Source organism: Gopherus evgoodei, chromosome 2 (genome assembly GCF_007399415.2).
Source record: "Gopherus evgoodei ecotype Sinaloan lineage chromosome 2, rGopEvg1_v1.p, whole genome shotgun sequence".
Taxonomy (NCBI): domain Eukaryota; kingdom Metazoa; phylum Chordata; order Testudines; family Testudinidae; genus Gopherus; species Gopherus evgoodei.
This window is the reverse complement of record NC_044323.1, coordinates 231577733-231601874: the sequence shown is the minus strand read 5'-3', so window position 1 is coordinate 231601874 and position 24142 is coordinate 231577733. Positions and strand designations below refer to the sequence as shown.

The 24142-nt window shown below is 41.1% G+C and overlaps 1 protein-coding gene across 1 annotated transcript in view; it reads right to left on the bottom strand.

The window, feature by feature from the left end:
- CLVS1 (clavesin 1) overlaps nucleotides 1-24142 on the bottom strand; it is a 134265-nt gene that overhangs the window by 96840 nt on the left and 13283 nt on the right.

Here is a 24142-nt window from a genome sequence, read left to right as displayed (position 1 = left end):
GTTGCAGGGTTTGGTAATATAATTTGGCTGGCCCCTTTTCTCTATTGCTGTCTTACAGTAACATTACATCAAAAATCGAAAATCAGGACTTGGGGGTTGTACTCCTATCGATTTAAACACATTCTTATGACATGTTTGGGCTACTTGAAAATCTGAGGAGTATCTTTTAAAGCAACTACGGTGTATATTTTTCTTTATTTTAGCTAGCACTGTGACTTCTCCAAAATATTATTAAAGGGCCTTTACTGCAATACCAAACCTCAGAGACAAAATACAGCAAGCTAAGCTTTTGCGGGATAAATCCCAATACATTGTTTGTTAGTTTCCATCTGTAGTAATGCAAAGAATGAAAACTTTCCCAGCCACCCTGCTTATGAATTTGTTTATATTTAAACTGAATAAATCAGAGGTCTCACAGAATTCTCTGCCACTTCTTTAACTTGCATTCAGCATTAGCTAACATTTTGTAATTTTAGTACTGTATAAATGAATCAGGGCTCTATATTTAAGGACGTGTGCTGGTTTCATTTCTGTACATGACATATATGTTGGTGACTTAGGTCCCACTTCAGCAAGGTACTTGAGCACATACCTAATTTCAAGCATATGAACAGTTCCATTGCTGCACTTTGTCTCTGTAGTTAATTTCCATGGGACTATTCATAGGCATAAAAATAGTCATGTGCTTAATTATCTTGCTGAATGGAGGCAGTAGGGAAAATCTCCAGTTTTCATTACTGTGCTATGGAAAATTATTGTTGGATTAATGTTTATGAAATAGTGAACTTTTGAAATAGTGAGCTAGACAGACTGCCTAGCTCTAGCCAATCCTTAGAGTCAACAGGCATTGTACAAACTCCAGCCTTTCTCCCCATAGTTCTGCCAATGCACTTTGTTTTTGAGCTGTATGGTTCCTGCTTCTCAATTCCAGAGCCTCTCCTGAGCAGAGACAGCCAGCTGTGCTGTATAATGATACAAACATGTTCTAGGTTGAGATCTCTCACATTCATTCAAACTCTTGTGACTTCAGTAAAATGTATTTTAGCCCAGATCACCAAAGCAGAAAGGCTAATTCAGTGGCTCTCAATCTTTCCAGACTACTGTACCCCTTTCAGGAATCTGATTTGTCTTGCGTACCCCCAAGTTTCACCTCACTTAAAAACTACTTGCTTACAAAATCAGACTTAAACATACAAAAGTGTCACAGGCACACTATTACTGAAAAATTGCTTACTTTCTCATGTTATTATAAAATAAATCAATTGGAATGTAAATATTGTACTTACATTTCAGTATATAGTATACAGAGCAGTATAAACAAGTCATTGTCTGTATGAAATTTTAGTTTGTACTGACTTTGCTAGTGCTTTTTATGTAGGCTGTTGTAAAACTAGGCAAATACCTAAATGAGTTGATGTACCCACTGGAAGACCTCTGTGTACCCCGAGGGGTACATGTACTCCTGGTTGAGAGCCACTGGACTCATTAATATATATGCTTTGGATTCTGTCACCTTTACTCATATTAGACAGTATCCTAAGTGGTCCCATAGATTTTAATGGCCTTCAGAGGTGAAAGTAAGCCGGTATGGTCCAATACGGTGTACCAGCAAGAGCCAGTACACTGTGCCGGACCGCACCGGCTTCCGTGGCGTTGATTTAAAGGCTCTGGGCTCCTTGTGACTGCAGGCAGCCCAGAGCCCTTTGAACCCCACCCATGGCTCGAGCGGCTGGGCAGGGGCCAGATTTAAAGAGGTCAGAGCTCCCGTGGCTGTGGGCACCCCAGAGCCCTTTAAATCCCACCCATGGCTCCGGCAGCCAGAGCTGCGAGAAGGATTTAAAGGGCCCAGAGCTCCATGGTGGCCAGAGCCCCAGGCCCTTTAATTTGCCCCTGAGCCCTTGGGGTTCCCAGCAACCTCTTCAGCTGGGAGCCCCAGGTTGATTTAAAGGCCCTGGGACTCTCAGCCACAGCCGTGCCCCAGGGCCTTTAAATCTTGAGAGGCACCACCTCTTCCGGTTGAGGCCCCGCCTCTTCCAGTTGAGGCCACCCCCTTCAGGACTCCGGCAGTACCGGTAAGTCCTCTAAGTTACTTTCACCCCTGATTGCCTTACACTAGGAGCATGGGACTGCTCACCATTAATAAGGATGGCTCTATCTAGCATTTTGTTATTTGTGGACCTGATCCTTTACCTGTAGGTGCAGCCCCACAGATGTCAATGGGGCTACTGATGTAAGAGCTACTGTATCTGCCCTGGAGTAACACAAGCTTGTCCAACAAAAGGTATTTGACACTAACCTTATCTATTCATAAGCCTCCCTTTAAGTTCACAACAGGCTGATATCAAAAACATTTTGCCACATGATTTGGCTCCTGTACCAACATCAATGTTCACTGACTCTGGCGACATGAGGATAGCTAATGCTAGGTCTAATCTAAAGAAGCAGCAGCAGACAGAGGTGTCAACTAGACGTACTTCACAAGAAGTTAGCTGCACAGTCATTGACAATGTATCAGTGTCTGTATTAGCAGTATACCTTGCTATTAGGCCCTCTCTTTCTCCCCAAACCATGACAGAAGGCATATTCTTGTATTCGCAGAGCATGCGCACTTAACAAATTCTTATCTATTCAATCATAAGAATTAATTTTCAAGTATCGGACAATTATAGCAATTCATAAATTATAAACCAAACAGAGTACACACCATTTCTTCTTTGAGGATCTCTTCTGTTGCATTTGAAGTCAAGAATTGCTGCAGTTGCAATGGACAGAGAAGCTGCTATTAGGAAACTGGAGCTGTGCATACATCCCTTTGACCCAAGTAAGCACCCAGAGACAATAGTAAGCATTGTCAGTGATAGAAGAGTGCCACAATCAATCAACATAGATGACACACTTCCAACTGGAATTCACCAAATGCAAAAATTTACATGTAGCTGGCCCCCAGGGTTTTATGGAGGCTTTTTCACCAAAATCTAAATGTTTTACTTTAAAATACAACAAGCCATGTATATTTTATTGATTTTAAAGTGTAACTATTTCCATAGGTCTCGTCCCTTCTGTTTTCCATTACTATATCTTTTCTCACCCTGATTGGAATTCCCCCTGTGCAAAAATGTCTGAACAAGACCTGTGCACTATTTAAATTCCATTCATGCCCCTGTAATTCTTAAGCTTAAGCATGACACCAATGAGGAACAGGCCTCATGTGATCCCTCTGCACAGGGGCGAATTTAATCTCCACTGAATAGAGAACACCAAGAAGCAATTTCGAGCTGCTTCTCAGCATATTACCCATGCTGGATTCAATTCTTAAACCAAGCTGCTTTGGGTTGGATGCAGGAAGGCTGAAAGCACCAAAATTGAACATTTCATCTGAAGGATAACACCTACATCATTTCTGCAACCTTCTCCAGAATGGGTGTGAGCCCCCATAGAGCCATTTATGCAACTGGAACTCACTGATCCCATAAGGACATAATATGGCACTTTTTTAAAGAAGAAGTTTAGTGTAATAAGCACAAAAATAACACTGTGCTTGCTCTTTCATTGTGCCTGCACAAGAAATGTCCATTTGCATACATAAATGCCACAGCTTGCAGCCACTCCCACTGCACTCAGCTTTTAAGGTTTGGGCATAAACCCATCCAGACTGAAGTCAGTTGTAAGACTTTCACTGAGTGCAATAGGGACAAGATTGAGCATTTGGCCCTAACCGTATTTCTAACTTTAGCCAATTTATCTCTAATTATCTCCCACTTGCCCACCATAAATTTAAGATGAGACCTCCATGGTGGGGCGGGGAGCTGATTAGCCCATATTTTTCTATGGCAGGTTTCTTACTCATTTCTCTGAAGCATCTGGTGTTGGCCAATGTTAGAAACAGGCTATAGCACCAGGCGGACTATAGGTGTGATTCAATATGGCAATTTCTATCTTTCCTATATTTTGGGACCTTTCACTGTTTCCTGTGAGCCATAAATTCAAAATCAAAATTATGAGTCATTTAGGGCTTGCAAAACCAAAACTAGAATGCATGTGATTTTGCAAAATCAATACCACAACTAGACTGCTTCAGCCCATTTCAAATTTCCACAACCACAAGTAGAAACTTCAATAATATTTTAAATTAAACATAACTAACAAGGATTTGTGTATACTAAATGACTGATTTTTTTAAAATTAATCTTTTACAAGCATTGCATAGATAAATCCCTTACTGTGGCTGTAAAACTGTAGTTAATCAGTTCTCTCTCTGTGTGCGTGCATGTGTGTGCAGGCGTGCGTGTGTGTGTGTACAGAGAGAGAGAGAGAGTTTAGCCAAAGGAAAGGCCAGTGTTACTGACTAAGAACAGACGGATGGAATATGTGTATTCCATTCATGCTAAACTATGCAGTAGATTTATGATGTTCCCTACATCCACTAGGAGTAGGTTGATCTCAACAAACTAATGTTAACTTGTGATCTATAGTACTTCGGCTTTGATCCGTTGTCTCCAGAAAGAAGAATTTGTGAGGTATCCCATAACACCACTTGCCCACCATAATTTTTTTTTGGCCACTAGCCTAGGAACTAATTTAATCTCTCTAGGTATTTCGTGACAATAAAATTAAATAAAATAGCCATTTATAATAACAGGCATAATTATATTAGTAGTTTATGATGAGCAAAATCCTAGGCCAGGTTTATGAGATGGCAAAAGGAACCATTTCAGATTGTCTCTTCAGGAAATGTTGTTATTTCATGAAAGGAGGTGACTGGAGTAAGGGATTCATACTGCTCATCAGCTTCATAAGGATCTAAGCAGCTGGATCATATTTAGAGATCCAAAGAAGGAGAAAGACAGAGAGATGCTAGGATGATGTCCTGTGGGCTATGTATAAAATCTATAAGGTATTGGAGGTAGGTGGGTCCTTAACTTTGCATTTCAGTTTTACACAGATTTACAATTGCTTCAGGGTTACAAGCTGTTATAAGTGAGGCATGGGTATAGGGGACATGACGTTACACTCCATATTCTTCAAGAAATATTGTTATGATGTGAATATGGCATAATTAAGATATGTTTTATGCAAGACAGGTCATGTGAGATATCATTGGAAAGGTTATTGGTTATTGAAGGTGATTATCCAATTTGTGTGCATGTATCATTTCTGTAGCTAAAGTTAGTAATATTGACTAGGTAACAATTACAACTATGTGTGTACTTGGAAATCACCCACCAGACAGCAGGCCATTAGCTTTGATGGGCCATTACGAAGAAACAATAAGATTTCAAAGATACTAATCTCTCTCCTTCCTGAGAAGCTGGGATGCTGCTTTGACACTAAAAGGTTAGGTGGTCATGTCACCTGGCACTAAACACCATCTCGGACGTCTAGTGATTTTCCACTAAAAGGAGAGGGTGGTCAAGACAGGGAAACAAAAGATTCCTGCCTTATGTAAATTCTATTTAAGGCTGGGGAGTAAGTTGATCTAGGTTCACTCTTCACTGAATCCCCACCCAGGATGACAGCTAGAAAGATCTGAGAAACAAAGATATGGGGGTGGGGGGAATGGAGCTGGAGGGAGAGTTGAGCCCAAGCTGGAAAAAAAGATCTGGTCTGTGAATATGGTGTCTGAAGATTTCAGCTGCAAGCAGGGTAGCTAATCTTCAAGAATTTCTGCATCCTGCCCCAAAGCAACATTTAAGGTGAGAGATTACTTCTTGAAACCAGTCTCTTTAAGATCTTAAGCTTAGTATGCATGTTTTGTTTTATTTGCTTACTAATCTGCTTTGTCCTGTTTGCTCTCCCTTATAATCATTTAAAATCTGCCTTTCGTAGTTAATGAACTTGGTTTTGTTTATTATTATAACTGGAGGAGGGGGCAAGAAGTTGTGCATATCTTTCTCCACATTGAGGGAGGGGGTGAATTTATGAGCTTACATTGTACAGATTTCTCTACAGCGCAAGACAATATTATTTTGGCTGTACTTTACGGAGGGGAGCTGCACTTGAGTGCTGGGCAATTTCCTAGCTGAGTCTTCCGATAGAGAGCTGCTTGCAGACTCTGTATGATTCTACAGCTGGTGCGTCCCTAACTCTGAGTGTGTGTGCTGCCAGAGGCTGGAGAGTCTGATTCAGCAAAACAGAAAGAGGGAGCCCAGGCTAGTGGAGCAGGCAGGTTCAGTGAAACCTCAGTACACCAGGTGGCACCCTGGAAGAGGGGTCCAACCCATCACAGGGGGTCTTGAAAATTACATACCAATTTATGGACAGTTTATGGACAGTCCTCTACTCACGGGACATTCCCTAAGTCGGATGACTGCAAGGAGGTGACTAGCATGTTTCCTCATTGGCTATTTTGTGGGGGCTTTGACCTCAAGGGACTCATTTGGTTCCTGGCTGACTGCTCTGTATCAAAGGCTTCATCCAGTGTTGCTCTCTGTGGACAACACAGGTCATAGTCTCTCTAGCTATGAAGAACATTCCTCCTACACTGCTCCCTTTAGTGTAGCTCCACACCCTAAATCCGTACATGACTGCAAGGGATAGGCAGAACTAAAACTTAGAGTCCTTTCAGTTGGAACAGGGTGCTTCAAAAATGTACAGAAACCGATAGAAATGATTCTGAGACCCAAAGGTAACATTGCACACAAATGAGAAGATTCATGTACATTTCTTTTAGACATGGGAAGAGAGGGAATGTTGCCCAGAAACTCTGCAGCTGGAGAAGAAATATTTCCTGGGGTTAAAACGTGCGATTCAAGAGACTTGAGTTCATTTTCTGATTTTGCCACAGATTCACTCTGTGACCTGGAGCAAATCACTTCATCTCCTCGTGCCTCAGCTCCCTATCTGTAAAATGGAGTTGATAGTGTTTTTTTTCTCCCACTCTCGATCTAGATTCTCTATTTAGACTGTAAGGTCTCTTAGGCAGGGACAGTCTCTTACTGTAGGTTGCACAGTGCCTAGCACAATGGGACTGTGATCTCGATTGGATCACCTAAATGCTACTGTGTTATAATTAAATAAAGTTAATAATAAATGTTTGAAACTGGCTCGTTGGTCAGTGACCACAGCCTTGCTAGCATTACTCTACTGCTCTTTTATAAGTATAACACAATAGGCAACCACTTATTTGTGTATGGCTGTCACTATGAGTTTGGATATAACTATATTTATATTCCATGTTTATATCTGTTTATATTTTACTTTACTCTCGGCTGTTGTCTATATATCACTTCCCTGCTTACACATTCTGCACTTTACCAAAGCATGGTAAATAAAAGCTTCAGAATTTACAGCCTTACTTGATTCTTGAATCATTGAATGGGAAGGCACAGTAAACAATGTATATTTCAGACCTACCACAGTGGCATTGTGAGACAGGCAATATTTCCAGATTAACAGCCCTGAGAGTATTCCAATAAGAGTATTTAAAAATCTCAGGGCTGCACCAAAGCAGTGCTCCAGTGTAGCTGGGGGAGGGAGGGGAAATAAAGGGGAAAGTGGGTTTATACCGGCGAACTACTCCTGGATGTAATGGTCCCAAAGGCACCATTAACAGTCAGGGATAGCCACAGCACAGTGGTTCTTTGGCCACGCTTCCTGCCCCCAGTCACACTCCACCATGCCCACTATGTTGTGTCTGGGAGGCTTGGAGCAAGTGGCACAGGGCTAGTCACACAATCCCTGGGATTCTCCTACATGAAGATGTAGACAGATCTCAGACAATGGACAGGATCTGGACTTTAAAGGCCACACATAGTGAGATCATTTCCCCCACCATGGAAATAAAAATACCTCTGAAGATAAAAAGTGCGCACATAATTTCCCTTCTCCCTCACCTCTCCTGCATGTCATTCCTCTCAACATACTTGTGCATGAATGCTTTAATTTAATTCCTGGAATTTCCTCCTTTTGGGAAATGCCAGCAAATCAGTGTTGATTACCTTGGAGGACTATTTCTTGAAACATTGTCTGACTATAGATTCTGAACTGCAAAATGACTAAGCACATAGTGGGATGCAGACACACCCTGCATCCTATCGTCCTCTCACAACAATTTGAACATCTGTATTATTAGAGAGCTGCATATAGGTCACCCACCTCTTGTGAGCACCCTACTCTGGTCAGGTATGTCTGAGGTCTTTAAACCAGTCCTGACCCTGGTATCAGGCTGTACTCTCAAGGCTTCCTTCCTGTAGGCAATGGTTTCACCCTCTTACTTTGTTCTGGCCCCAGCTCTCCATTCTCTGGGTATGTTGCTGTACAATGTAAGCCCTTCATCAGTGGCCTGGGGGAAAGAGGGAGGACACAGGCCCACCCACTCCTTCTGGTCGGAGCCCAGGGACCCTAAGAATAGCAGCCACCTGCCACTCTGCCCCTTTAGCAAAACTGCCTTCAGCTCCCTGGGCCACTTCCCCACATCCCCTGCCTTCACTGACACCTTACCCTGAATTTAGGGGCTCGGAGTACAGATGGATAGTGTGGGAACCCAGACAGAATCCCAGGAGCAGTGGGACATAGCTGGGACCCAGACAGATTTTCAAGGTCAGCCAGCTATGGTGAGAACCCAGGCTGTATCTCACAGTGAACAGGTTAGCAAAAGGGAAAAGAGAAAAAGGTAGATCAGGCCGGCTCGATGAGTTCCCGCTTAAGTATTGATGAGCTAACTGAATGGCTGGAGAGTGAAGTGGAGGATCTCAGGTGACAGAGAGAACAGCTGGTCATGGATTTCCAGTTTGCTAAGGAGGAGAAATAATGCCTGCTCCACCTGGTATATTACCTCAGGACAGAAGTGGAGGCTCGGCATTCAGGGATGGATGAGCTGTGGCGTGCAGAGACCCCGAAGTCTCGGAGGCAAAGGACTCTTAAATGCTCTCTAGGTGAGAGAGACCTGGGAAAATAGACCCTGACTAAAGGGGCAAAAGGACAGAGAAAAACGCTTTCCAGACAGAAGTCTGGGAAGGAGAAGACCCTGTTAAAGCAGGGCAGAAGACAGCAATAGAACCCCACCCTAATCCTGTCTGAGGGGAGAGGTGTGTGATAGGATGGACTAGGCCTAGAAGCCCCCTGCTGGAGGCCTTAGCATCCTCCTACACCCCATTCCAGGAAGTCCTCCAAGCACCCTAGAGTGGTTGTGTAGAAGCAGCCAATTAGAGAGGCTGCAGAGAGCAGCCAATCAGGGCACAACCAGGCTATATAAAAGAAGCTGCCGAACAGAGCAGCAGTCAGTTGCTGCCTGGAGCTACAGAAGAGAGGACTGTGTTCCTGGATGGCTGAAAGAGCCACAGGACCACAGACAGCTCAGTGTCAGCAGGGATTGGGGGAGCAACAATGAGCTCTTGGCTGGCTGCAGGGACTAAGTGAGCCTAAGGAAGGGCTGCAGGAAGGTAGTGTCTCCAGGAGGAAGCCCTGCAGGTATGGCTCCATACTAGGGCCAGGACTACTTAAAGACTGAGCCCATGGAGGGCTAGTGAAACACCAACCAAGGGGTACTGAGATAGCCCCCTGGCGGACTATATACCCTGGAAGAGGTCTGTTCTGATTCATATACAGATAGTGTGTGTGGCTCAGCCGAAGGGCTGAGTCACTGAAAAAATACCTGAGAAACCACTGACAGGGGTCACCAGAACCGAAAGACAGCAAACACACCCACGCAGAAGGGGGCACACGTGAGAGATGAGTGCTTCCCTGTTACAAGGTCCTAAACCAGTGTGATGCACTTACTAGATACTGAGAGCAACAGGGGTCTTGTAGTCATCATCTTCGGAGGTGTGCGGCAGGCTGTGAGCACTAAAGTTCAGATCCTCAAAGGTATTTATAGACCTTAGAGGATATGGACCTAAGTGTGGGAAATGATGACTATAGCGAATAACTTAACATCCAAGTTATCCTCAGTGGTTGCATTTTTCAAGCATGAGAGATGAATAAAGCACATAGAAAATATTAAAGAACTGGGAATTAGATATTAGGAGAGAATTTGGTTTCATAAAGCATCTTTAAATACAAGGTATCCTACAGCACTTATAGATACGCAATCCACTGACATAATCTTCATGTTCTTTACTCAAAGCACTTAATTGGTTTATCCTTTTCAAAAGCTTCTGTCTGAACTAAAACAATCCAACCCAAATGCTTTTATCTAAAAACTGGGGGCAAGGCCCCCTCTTCAGCCTAAAGCATCTGCTAGAAATAAACCTGCAATGATAGACACATCAGGTACTGTGTGTCTATCTAATAAAGAACATACTGGGTTTTGATGTGGAGTTATCACTGTTTTTAGAGTAAATCACCAAATAGTTTGAATGTTGCTGCACCAATGAATTATGTTTTAAATGAGCTGTGGAAAGCGTTAACTGAAGGAAAATAAGTATGTGTGTGAGAGAGAGATGTGTATCAGTAGAGAATAATAGGAAGATGTTAGGCATTCATTTCTTGTTTTTTCACTTATTCATCCTATCTAGGGCATCCTCAAATTTCCACCCAGTATTTCCTGCCTAGAATTGCAAGCACCCTTCCATCCAAAAAAAAATGAAGGGTTTTAATAAAGTGAAACTGAATTTAAATTGCAGTGGGTGGCTAAGCAATCGCTTGGATTAGAATGAGAAACTGAAAAATGGAGCAATTTTCTATAGTTTTTCTGTTGGATCAGAGCTTACTCCTTTTTATTACAGCTTTGAAATGAGTTTTGAGGAATATTTGAAGAAAGATTTTAGAGAAGACTATTTTCTTTATAAGCTTAAACTGTTTTGCTCCTGTTTGCACTTACACAACCGAGTATTAAGATTTGGCCCAGGAAACCATATTCACAAATCTTTCATATTCAAAAATCTTAAGAAGCTGTTTCTAGGAGGATAGGTCAGGATCAGAGGTATAGAGGGGAAAGGGGTGGGAGTGGAGGAAGAGGGAAAGTCCAAGTTGAAAAACAGGTACCTGGAGGGAACAATCAGAAAGATACATCAGAAGAGGGGATAACAAAATAGGAGAGCAAGGGGCAGAAGAAAGGAAGAGCCAGAGGAATAAAATGGGAAGATACTATAGTGAATCATTCAGGTTAAAGAGAGAGAGGTGAGAAAGAAGACTGAGAAAGAAAATAAAATAGGTTGGAGGGGAAAAGAAAGGGAAAGAATTAAAGGTAGAATTAAAGCTGGGTGAAAATTTTCAGCCAAAACTTTTTTTTGTCAAAAATGCAGGTTCGGGTTGACTGAAACATTTCACAGATTTGTGGGGAATTTATTGTATTGTTGCAGCTGGGAAAAAAAATCCTGAAAAAGTTGAAACATTTCATTTTGACACTTTTTAAATTAAACATTTGGATTTTTCAGTTCAAATGGACTTTTTGTTTTAAATTCCAGTTCAATTTTGTTTTTAAAAAATGTTTTAAAGACCTTGAAAATGCTATAAAACATTTTGTTTTGGATTCAATGAACTATTTTGTTGGATTTGAAATGAAATTTTTCCAAGTTTTTGGTTTGACCGGAATACTGAAAAATCAGTTATTCACACATTTCTCGTTGAAAGTGGATGGAGAAGAATAATTAAGTGAAGACAACATCTTCTAGGTTAGTGGATTTTATTCTTTTACATGTAATATTTCCCTGGCAGTCATCCAGGAGCAAGGGTTTAATTTCGTCTTCTGCCTGCTTATTTTTTGAACTCATGCACTGAACTGTATAATGCATTTGCACTACTGCTATTCAGTATTTATTGAATTCTACTCTTTGGTAAGATATTGGAATGCACATCAGAAGTCATGGCTGGCCTTATCATGAGGTGAACTGAGGCGATTGCCTCAGGGCCAGACTGTTGGGGGGCACCACTAGGACCCAGAGTGTAGAATATGATGTCTGCTGCTGATGCACATGTATTCTCTCTCTGCTCTAGATGCACAGAGATGTGGAGTGCTGTGCTGGAGGAAGGAGGGCACAAGAGATATACAGATAGGCAGGAGAAAAGGTGAGAGAAAATAACAGAAAGCAGCAGGAGCTGCAGGGAGAGAGAGGAAGAGGAGCCTCTTATGTCAAGAAAGATGTGGAGAAATTTGAGAGGGTCCAGAGAAGAGCAACGAGAATGATTAAAGGTCTTGAGAACATGACTTATGAAGGAAGGCTGAAGGAACTGGGTTTGTTTAGTTTGGAAAAGAGAAGACTGAGAGGGGACATGATAGCAGTTTTCAGGTATCTAAAAGGTGTCATCAGGAGGAGGGAGAAAACTTGTTCACCTTAGCCTCCAATGATAGAACAAGAAGCAATGGGCTTAAACTGCAGCAAGGGAGATTTAGGTTGGACATTAGGAAAAAGTTCCTAACTGTCAGGGTAGTTAAACAGTGGAATAGATTGCCTAGGGAAGTTGTGGAATCTCCATCTCTGGAGATATTTAAGAGTAGGTTAGATAAATGTCTATTAGGGATGATCTAGACAATATTTGGTCCTGCCATGAGGGTAGGGGACTGGACTCGATGACCTCTCGAGGTCCCTTCCAGTCCTGGAGTCTATGAGTCTATGAGTCTATGTACCTCTCTAGCACTCTCAGGAGCCTGGACTGATTAACACTAGCTTCTCAGGGAGCTTCCTGTTTCTTGCTGCTTCCCTGAACTGACTTGAGGAGAACAGACAGTCAACTGAAGTAGTAGGACCCAGTTACGCCCTTAAGACAGTGATATCTTCCCTCACTCAGGCCTTGTTACCAACCTGGTTATTTGTCCCCTTCAACTGAGTGTTGAGAGCCACTATAACTGGCACAGAACACCAGTTATGAGTGAAAGAAGAAAATGCCCCTCTGGGGCAGCATTCGGAAAAAGAAAGAAAGCAAAAGAAGCTTTTCTGTCTAAGCAGGAAGGAGCTCTCCTGAGATACATAGACACAAATGTTCACGGTGAGCCTTCTGGCCCTGGTGAGGAGATGCCTGATCTTCTAGTTAGTCAGAGTGCAGGTGACCTGGCAGCTACTGCAGCATACATATCTCCATCTCCAATGGATGTAACCATGCACATTCCTGAAGAAAAGTGTAGTTCAGAGAACAGTGTGATGGAGGTGCAAAAACAGCTGCTGTTGAGTTTAGTTCTTTAAGTCTAGATGATCCAGGACTGTGGACCCACTTGAGCACTAGTCTGGGGGACTTCCTTGCACTGCATGGGCCACAGCAAGTGAAAAAGGTCATGTTCCCCAACACATTACTGGCATGAAATCCCCAATGGTGACAAAGTGGAGTGGCCATGGCTTATGTACTTAAAAACCCAGAATGCTGCATACTGTTTTTGTTGTAAACTCTTCCAGTCTAATGTTCCAGCCACATTGGGTTCTACAAGAACAAAGAACTGGAAAAATCTGGCTAGAAATCTGGCATGCCATGAGAAGGCAGCAAATCATCAGAGAGCATTCCATAGGTGGAAAGAGCTTGAGATGGGACTAAGGTTAAAGGCCACCATAGATGGTCAACATCAAGAGAAGATTGCATCAGAGTCTCTTTACTGGCAAAATGTTCTGAAAAGGCTCACTGCCACTGTGAGAACGCTTGCGACCCAAAATGTAGCACTCTGTGGCATTTCAGATCAGCTGTATGTGCCAAACAGTGGAAACTTCCTTAAAATTGTGGAGCTGATGGCTGAGTTTGATGCTGTACTCCAGGAGCCTCTAAGAAGAGACACCACCCAAGAAATATACACACACCACTACCTTGGAAAAACAATTAAAAATGAGATCATACAGTTACTGGCAACGAAAGTCAAACAGAAGATTGTGGCAGATCTGAAGTCAGCAAGATATTACTCTGTTATTCTGGACTGTACACCTGACATCAGCCATACGGAACAAATGACTTTAGCTGTGCATTTTGTAACAACAACTGAACCTAGTGAAAATGTCCCTGCAACGGTGACTGTCAGAGAGTATTTTCTAGAATTTATTGACACTGATGATACTACAGGAGCTGGTATGACAAATGTGCTTCTTAAAAAATGGAAGATACAGGAATTGGCGATAGCTGACATGAGAGGTCAGGGTTACGATAATGGTGCCAACATGAGAGGAAAGAACAGAGGAGTGCAGACACAGATCCGAGAGTTAAACCCTAGAACTTTTTTTGTCCCCTGCAGTTCTTATTCATTGAACTTGGTGATCAGTGATGCAGCATCAGCTTCTAGTGAGGCTGCTGAATTTTTTAATGTAATTCAAAGCATTTATGTATTTTTCTCTGCATCAACTCATCAATGGCAAATTTTGAAGGAACATCTGGTAACATCATCTCTGACACTGAAACCACCTAATGCCATAAGATGGGAAAGTCGAGTGGAGGTGTTAAAGCCTATTAAACACTAAATTGGGAAGATAGATGATGCCATAGTTGCCATTATGGAAGATAATGTCATGATAGGAACTTTCATGGGAGAACAGTGGCAGAGGGAAATGGAATCACCAGAACCATACATAACTTCAAATTTCTGTGTGGCTTAGTGTTGTGGCATGACATACTGTTTGAAATAAATGTTGTAAGCAAGAAACTCCAAGGTGTGGACCTTGATACAGCTGGAGCAATGGAACAACTGGACAAAGCAGAGTCGTATCTACAGTCTTACCGGTCTGATAAGGGATTTCAAAATGTTCTGAAGAGTGCACAGAAGTGGCAGAGGAACTTCACATTGAAGCTTTTTTCCCACCCATTCAAGAATACAAGAGTCACCGAAGAAGAAGACATTTTGATTACGAGGCACCGGATAATCCCCAAAAGAGACCCCAAACAACAATTCAAAGTTGAATTCTTTAACCATGTACTAGATTGTGCAATACAATCAGCTGAAGAACATTTCATCCAGCTCAAGGAACACAGCAGTATATTTGGGATGTTGTATGATATTCCAAAACTCCTTGCTATACCTGAAGAAGACCTACACCAGCATGCAAGGCACTAGAGAAAGTGTTGACACATGATGACATGAGCGATATTGATGCGAGTGATTTAGACGATGAACTGAAAGCCCTTTTAAGATAAATTTCAGCAGGATCAACTCCAAAGGCTGTTCAGGAATATATGTTCACAAATAAGATGACCATCCTCTTTCCAAATGCTTTTGTTGCTCTGTGCATACTTCTAACACTTCCTGTAACAGTTGCCAGTGGAGAACGCAGCTTCTCCAAGCTGAAGTTAATAAAAACACATCTACACTCCACAATGACACAGGAGAGGCTGGTTGGCCCAGACTGTGGACCTTCAGGAAGCAGTTCAAATCTTTGCAACCAAGAAGGCACAGAAAGCACCACCTTGATTATTCAAACAGAGAAAAATCCCAGTGTTTACTATGCAGACAAGAAAAGTTACATTTGCTGTTCAGGCGTTTGAAAGTTAAGTGTTACATAAAATTTTTGAACAAGGCATTTTAAGTTGTTAGTTCTCCTTTATTGGGGTAGGTAGCAGAGCAGTACAATGAGAGGAGTAGAACAGGAAGAAGGCAGAATTGAGACCTTTCAAAGGTTTGGGCCAAGTGAGGGGGCATGGGGGCGCCATTTTAGCTCCCCACCTCAGGGGCCAAAATGTTGTGGGCTGGCCCTATCAGAAGTGGTATTAGGGATGTAACTAATTTTCATGGAACAAGCTGCATGGTAATCAACTTGATTAGGTAAGTGTAACAAACATTTGCATTGCACTGAGATGATCATTCAAAGCTATCAGTGTTGTTCTGAACTCAGCCAAGGCACCTAAGTTGTGCACATGAAGGACCTGTTTCTCCTGTTTCTCCTCTCACTTCAATGTAAATCAGGAGTAGTTCAGTGGAGTTACATGAATTTGACCTTGTGGTGAGGGAAAGGGACACTGACATGGACGTAAAAGGAGCAGGCACCATTTGTATCTCTTCACTGGAAGAATTTGGAACTCAATAAATGAAACAGTATTGAATAAAAGAAGAAGCAAGGGCATGAAGTTCCAATTTATTTTATAGGCTACGTACTTGGTAACTTGCAAGTTATTATTTTGGGAGGTGGGCATGGGTGAAGTGGGAAAGATATTGATTCACTCTGAAGAGCAGTTATGATTTCTCATGTACATTAAATTCATATTTTATGCTTTTTAAAAGTATGCCACTGTAATGCTATTGACATCAATGCAGCTATTTCTGATTTACACCAGTGTAAATGAGTAGACAGATCCTGAATTTGGACCTGGTATATCATTATGGCTACAAAGATGTATTGTGGGCAGTTATGTAAATGCTTGGTTATTTGAAAACAATTTGTTACTAATCTTATATACAATGGCTACTTTGGAGATGTGATTTATACTGCTGTATGAATGATAGTCGGGTCTATGTGTAAACTCATGCACATACATACTTCAGTTACATCTCAACTTCAGTGGAATAATGGTGTTGTGTTTCAAGAAGGAGAAAACACAGACAAAGATTCTGACACTTTGCTCTACCTGTTCCTTTGAAAATCAACCCCTGCTAAGGCAACTGTACTCAGCATGATCGGAAAATAGATAGTAAAATGGTCTATTCCAGCAGGTAGGTATCTGGCTGTGTTGTATTATGACCCCGGCTACAAATGTGCCCTATATGATTTTTCTGGAGCTGAAATTCATCTTGGGATGATGGAAAAAGCAATTCTCTCTTGTCACTATGCTCTCTGTGCTTATTAAAAATATCGACCTTGTGAGCACAGATAGAATTTAATTGTAGACAGAGTTTCCAGTCCTCAACTTGCATTTTCCATTTTCTGCTCTTTGATGCTTTGGAAACTCTTATTCTGGTTAATGTGATTACTGCTCAGCCTCTTTTTTACAGTGCCCACTCATATACACAGGTATCAAGTATCAGAGGGGTAGCCGTGTTAGTCTGGATCTGTAAAAGCAGCAAAGAATCCTGTGGCACCTTATAGACTAACAGACGTTTTGGAGCATGAGCTTTCGTGGGTGAATATGGTGGGTCACCCACGAAAGCTCATGCTCCAAAACGTCTGTTAGTCTATAAGGTGCCACAGGATTCTTTGCTGCATACACAGGTATGTTAATCCCTATATACTTAATAATCTTGAAAAGCAAGATGTCATATATCAAAGCAGTCACCTATCAGCATTCAGGATTGGTTTTTGATAACATTGACTTATTGGAATTATTTTTTTCTCATTCTTTCCCCTCTTGCCCCTCCTCTCTCTCTCTTACTTATTGGATTTTTAGAGGACATTTGGTAAATTACAAGTCACCTCACTCTCCTGCAAACTACTCACACCCTGTATATCCAGTAATGTTTTCAGAATCACCTTGTTCATCCCAGAAAGACCCTTTGCAAAATACTGTCGTTACAATTTTCTAACATCAGCAGTTTTGAAATATTACTTAGTCAGTCTTACAAATTACTGGAAGCTGAGGAAATTCAGTACTTCACAGGATTGTTGTAGAAGAGGTGACTCTTATTTTGTAAAATATAATTGATATTGAGGCTCCAAGTTCAAAGGAAAGCATTATAAATAAGTGATGGCCTTAGGATACATTTTGCCTATATTAAGAAATAGATTAAAATTTTACAATTTCAATCATATTTAAAGAATCTATCTCTGTCTCTCTCTCTCCACTCATTTATAAAACTTCTAATGTGAAAATTTTATTAGCTATCCAACTGGAGAACTCTTCCCCACCCTTCCACCCCCCGTGCAGTCTATTTCTCAAATAACAAGTGAAGATGTTTTAACTATTTTAATTAGGTTGATAAATTAAAAAATGATCCGAATATCTAGTATTTGCAAAACTTGATATGCACAAAGTTCTAACCAAAAACAAAAAAAAAGGAAATTCTGACTGAACACATCTTAAACTGCTGCTTATAGCAGCTGAAGGAGCGACCATATACAATAAAATACACGGCTTCTGATTATTCCCAAATTTATTTCCAAACGTCCAAAGAGACAAAGAATCCAGATAAAATTAGTACTGATGTGATCTCAGTTATATTCTATTGATATAGGGGGCTTTGGCAACATGCCTCTGGAAGAATCTAGTCTTAAATCAGGCTTATCCAGATCTGGTAGGATTATAGTCATTTTCCAGTAGTGTAAAACTAGCACTCCCTCCCACCTTCTTGCTTAAAATCACCCTTATTCATTCTCTCTCTCTCACACACAGACACTCATTCACACACACAGAGTTTTGGTCTATAGAGGCCATTTGCAGTCGATGTAAATGAAAACACTTGGGTTAAAACTGTGGAATGCAGCAAATCCCAGCATGGGTGTGTACATGTCCATTTAATCTCTCTTCTTCTTGCATAACTCCTGGGTTTTGTTTGGTTTCTTTTTTCACAAAGGGGCACATGACACAGAAGTCACCTTTCCTCTAATTTCCATATCCCTCTTTTCAATTCTCATGTAGTTAGCTTCTTTTGCTCCTCTTACTCCACCAGGACAGCCCTATCACCCACCTGCCTCATCTCCCTGGGCCTTCCCTCACAAATCTCAGTCCCACTCCCAAAATCACCCCTTCCAGCCAGTACCTTTCCTCTTACTCTTCACATGTTTGACTTCCCAACCCATCTGGTGCTTTCCCCCTCAGTCAATCCTATTTCACTTTTCAACATTAGCTTGTTTGTCCTTTCCCCCAGCAGTTCCCTTTCCTCCTCTTTCCTGGGTTTCTGAGTCCAGGACTCACAGGTCATCTCACCTTTCTCATTGCTTGATAGCCCTGCCATAAACTGGTACCCTCCTTGCAGGATCTTCTAGGGACCTGTCTTTCTTATTGATAGGAAGTGAGTTCACTTGTCTCCTATGGTTGAATTAAACAATTTTGGGACTGAGCTATCTCACATCCTCTGTGTCTGATCCATCATTCTTTTTCCACACGTCACTGCCTGAAATTATTATTCTGCTTAAATCTCTCTCTCCTTTTCCACCCCATAAACTTTATTAACGTTTTAAACCCTTCCTAAAAAATGTCATCATTTTAAACTAACTAATTCATTTGATTATCTATAACCAGGTTCTTGGACACTGTACCATCTAAACAGTTTTTGCTATGTTGTATGCCATGTCCTAACCAAAGACAAAGACTCTCTTCGTAAAAATCATTCTGATACTATGGTTGGTTGTATCTTAGCAATAATTTTTCATATTAAACAACTATGAGTTTGAGTTATTGCTGTAGTTTGGCTGCATCTATAAGTCAATGCCAGCAAGCATTTATTCCTTGGTATTCTATTAAACAATTGAGGCTATCCTCCAAATATATTACAGTAATCAGCATCTAAAATATATTCAGTCATACTAACAGGATCCAGTGATGATAATATCCTCATAATTACATCATCATGAATATTCTTAGCATGCGCATAACTTACTTTATCATAATCCTTTAAAAAAAATTATAGCTGCTGTTCCACTGCTATGTTGGAGTAATTTTTATCCTTTTGAAACTCTCCATACACTTTCACACAGAATGATAAGTGTTTGGCACTTAAGACTTTTGGGTTAATAGAAGAGAATTGATGAGCAGCAGCTGGTACAGAAATGTATATTGTAAACAAAGAAACATTTCCCCCCCTGACTCTTCAGCAATATCTGTTGAAGTCACATGACATATTCTGTGATACAAACAGTCCAACTATAAAGAATGAAAAAACAAAACAAAAACAAAACAACTCTATTTCCATAACATTATAAGGGACTGATGCATCACTAATATTCCACTTATGCCCTAAAGACTTTAAATGAGACTTACATGGTGCATAGTTCTTGTCCTGGCTCTCTACACTGGGAGGGATTTCACCCTGTATGCACGTTTTTGAAAGAAATATCTTGAATCAGAGGAGCAGTTGGGAGAGTTATAAAGTCTGATCCTGCATTATTCGTGCACCCAAACTCTCAGTGAAACCCATATAGCAGTCCTGAGTGCAAGTTAAATATATTAGCAGTGGCAATAGCAGTACCAAAGCCAGGGATGGTTGAATCAACTAGTAAAGGTCTTCTGAAATCTAATTGCAAGTAAGGGAAGACATTTTAAAAGGAAACTAGTTATTGTATTTGACTCTTTTAAACGTTTCTATTTCATATTGGATTCATTGGTGAAGCAGCGGGTTGGGCTACCTTGATTTTGATTAAATTACTAGTCTGGTTGATGAAGGAACTGTAATGATATATATTCTTCTGTAAACATTTGACTTAATTCTGCAAAACGTTCTGATTAAAAAATTATGCTATACAAAATCAATGCAGCACATATTAAATGGATTAAAAACTGGCTAACTGATAGATCTCAAAAAGTAATTGTAACTAGGGAATTGTCATTCATTGGGGAGGAGGAGATCTCTAGTGGGGTCCCAAAACCATATGGTATTCAACATCTTTATCAATGATTTGGAAGAAAACATAAGATCGTTGCTGGTAGAGTTTGCAGATGACATAAAAATTGGTGAAGTGGTAAATAATGAAAAGGACAAGTCACTTTTTCAGAGCAGTCTATAGGGCAGGGGGGCTTACTTTAGAAACACACATTTTAATACAGGAAAATGTAAAGTAAACGTAGGAGCCAAGAATGTAGGGCACATTTATTGGATGGGAGTCTATAATTTGGAAAGCAGTGTCTCAGAAGAGGATGTGAACTGAACATTAGCTTGCAGTGTGATGTGGTGGCTAAGAGAGCAAATGCAATTCTTGGATGTATAAGCAAGGGAATATCAAGTAGAATATGGGAAGCCTTATTACCACATTATACAGCATTAGTGAGACCATTGCTGGAATATTGTGTCTAGATCTGGTGTCCACACTTTAAAAAAGAGGTTGAGAAACTGGAAAGGGTAGTGAAAAAAGCTATAAAATTATTAAGTATCAGAGGGGTAGTCGTATTAGTCTGGATCTGTAAAAGCAGCAAAGAATCCTGTGGCACCTTATAGACTAACAGACTTTTTGCAGCATGAGTTTTCGTGGGTGAATACCCACTTCGTCATCTGACGAAGTGGGTATTCACCCATGAAAGCTCATGCTCCAAAAAGTCTGTTAGTCTATAAGGTGCCACAGGATTCTTTGCTGCTTTTATAAAATTATTAGAGATCTGGAAAGCCTGCTTTAGACTGTAAAAGCAGCAAAGAATCCTGGCACCTTATAGACTAACAGACGCTTTGGAGCATGAGCTTTCGTGGGTGAATTCACCCACGAAAGCTCATGCTCCAAAGTGTCTGTTAGTCTATAAGGTGCCACAGGATTCTTTGCTGCTTTTACAGATCCAGACTAACACGGCTACCCCTCTGATACTGCTTTAGACTGATAGACTAAAGAAGGTCAATCTATTTAGTTTATCAAACAGTAGGTTAAGAGATGACTTGATCAACGTATAAAAGTATCTATATGTGGAGAACATTCCTGATAGTAGAGGACTCTTTAATCTAGCAGACAAAACCATAAAAAGATCCAATGTCTGGAAACCTTAGCTAGACAAATTCAGACTAGAAATGCAAAGCACATTTTTAACAGTAAGAGTAATTAACCACTGAAGCAACTTACCTAGGGACATGGTGGATTTTCCACCACTTGAAGTCTTTAAATTAAGATTGAATGTCTTTCTATAAGATACATTCTGGCACAACCAGAAGTTATGGGCTTGATGCAGGAATCACTTGATAAAAATCTATGACTTGTTTAATGTAAGAGGTCAGGCTAGATGATTACAATGGTCTCTTCTAACCCTAAAATCTATGAATCTAAAAGGTTTCCAAACTATTCCACTCACTCATACATGTGATCCACATACCCACTGCATTATAAGGAATATTAAAAAAGTAAATGCCACTTCAGAGAATGTCTCCTCTGGAACTGAGTTTATAAATTATAGCAAATTTTAGGTGGGGTTATACTGTCTAAATTATGATTTAGGGCTTTTCTACCTGGAGGGTTACCCTGGAATAGTTATTCCTCATTAACAATTCCTAATTAACTCCATTCCAGATAAAAGCGTCCACATGCTGAGTTAATCAGGACTAGTTAATCTGATTTAAATTCACACTCTGCCTTATTCTGGATTCACTCACACGTGTAGTGTTAAAGGGAAGGAAGATTTAGTCCTCTGAATGGGAAAGAAGAAAGATTCAGGAGGCCAAATCCTTCCATTTGTGTCAGTACTGAACCATTGTCCCAGTATATTGGCAGCAGGCACTGTGCAGGTATCGATGTTATCTTTCAGATGAGATGGAAAACCAAGTTGCTGACATCTTGTGGTCATATAAGATTCTCCTATGGCAATTTTCTCAAGTATGTATTGTCTGACTCACTATCCTAGCCAAAATCTAATCTGGGTAATAACATTCTTCTTCCTCGTTGCTTTAATTAGACATTGTGTTCACCACTTCCTGTCCCTAAATGTAATATACAGTCCACTGAATTCTGTTCCCAAAATGGTGGTATATAAAGTGAAGTGAACCCCTGTATTTATTTAGGGAATGAATCCTGCCCCTATTGTAGAGCTCAGGTGCACTTGCAAGCTCTGCTGAGGCCAGGAAAGGAAAAGAATCCTCCCCCAGGCCATATAGTAGCACTCACCATCCACTATGCCCTGACCCCATTGTAAGGTTGATACAGGGATAGGACTCACCATGGAAGATACTATACGTAGAAGTTATCTCATGCTTTGTAATTCCAAAAATTCCTTGCTCTTTGGAAAAGATGATGTATTTCCTCTATTATCAGAGCAACCAGTAGGTAGACACAGAATCCCCTCTGCAAAAGGTAAGGCTTCTCTTTTCAGAATTAAACTATTTTTGAGTGTAGGATTGCTTTGATCATTTTTAAACATACGATATATAGAGAAAGAGGAAGTGCACCACTCTCTGAATTTCAGCAAAGTCTAACTGAGATCTGGCGAGAATCATTTTTCTTTCAAGATATCGGGGAGTGAGCCTGGCTGATGGTATCTTCAGCTTTCCCAGAGCAAGGGCTGATGGAGCAGGTGACTCTTATGAATCTTTTCTGCTAAGGACTCTCAGAAACCTAAGGCTAGCGCTGCATAATACTTAAATCCCTTAATTCAACCAATGCAGCCCAAATGTTCCTGGCCTCAAAAGCTGATGTCTTGTATTCAGTCAAGATATATGTTCATTCATCTGTCTTTTCAGCTTTGCTCTGATGAGTCCCAGGGTAGCTGGTCTCTGTGAGTAGACTGGGCCTATCTCCCCTGTATCAAAGCACATGAGCCCAATCCAGTCAGCTAAGGGGGCTAGAGGCTAGCCAGAGAGGGGAGAGAGGTACTGGAATATGGTATGCCTAGGGGAAGGAAAGCCATGCTGGAGCAGAACTAACTCCTGTAGTGAGTGTCTAGAGCAAGGGGCTAGGTGCTGAGGGAGGCAGACCTGGGTCTACTGCTCCAGGAAGGGAATTGAGGTGACTAGAACTAGGAAGCTGCCAGGAGCAGGGTGCTGGAGACCTGTGGGTCCCTGAAGCCTGAGACAAAAAACTATTTACTGTTTGTTTATTTGCTTGTGTTACGAGAATAAACCTGCTTGAAAGAGACTGAGCATGGCAGCACATATTTGGCCAATAGCTGTTTTAGAGGATGGGTAGAAGGGTGTCTATTTTCTGGCAAAAACTCAGCTTTACAAATATTGGCCAAAAATGTACACGTTTCATGGAGGGTGAAATCCTAGCCCCATTTAAGTCAATGGGAGTTTTGACATTGACTTCACTTGGGCCAAGATGTCACCCAAAGTGAACAAACTACTTTTGCACATGCAGAACAACATAGCTGAGTGTATTATCCTGAATTTGCACATGCAAAGGCAAATGACACATACATCTGAGTTTTCCATACATGATAACATATGGGTTAAAAACATGTCCAAAAAAACCTTCAAAAATAAAACATAGGCACAGCTCTAGACTTATCTACTAATTCCTGAGTTTGAAAGACATACTTTTACTCTTGAGATAACTGCACCCAAAAAAAAAAAATCTGCACACAATATTTTAAAATTTTGCAAATTTTGCGGTCAATAAATAAATGTGGAGGCTCCAGCCTGGCAGTGGGAAGCATAGGCCACTGGCTGAATGGAGATAGGAAATCACTGACACAGTGCAAGGGTCAGGCTTGCCCCAAAGTGCCCCCCTGCAGTGATTTCACGCTCTACCAGGTGCTCCAGGCACCCATGCTGCTGGGGAGAGCACATGACCGTTCTTGTGACTTGCCTTTGCTT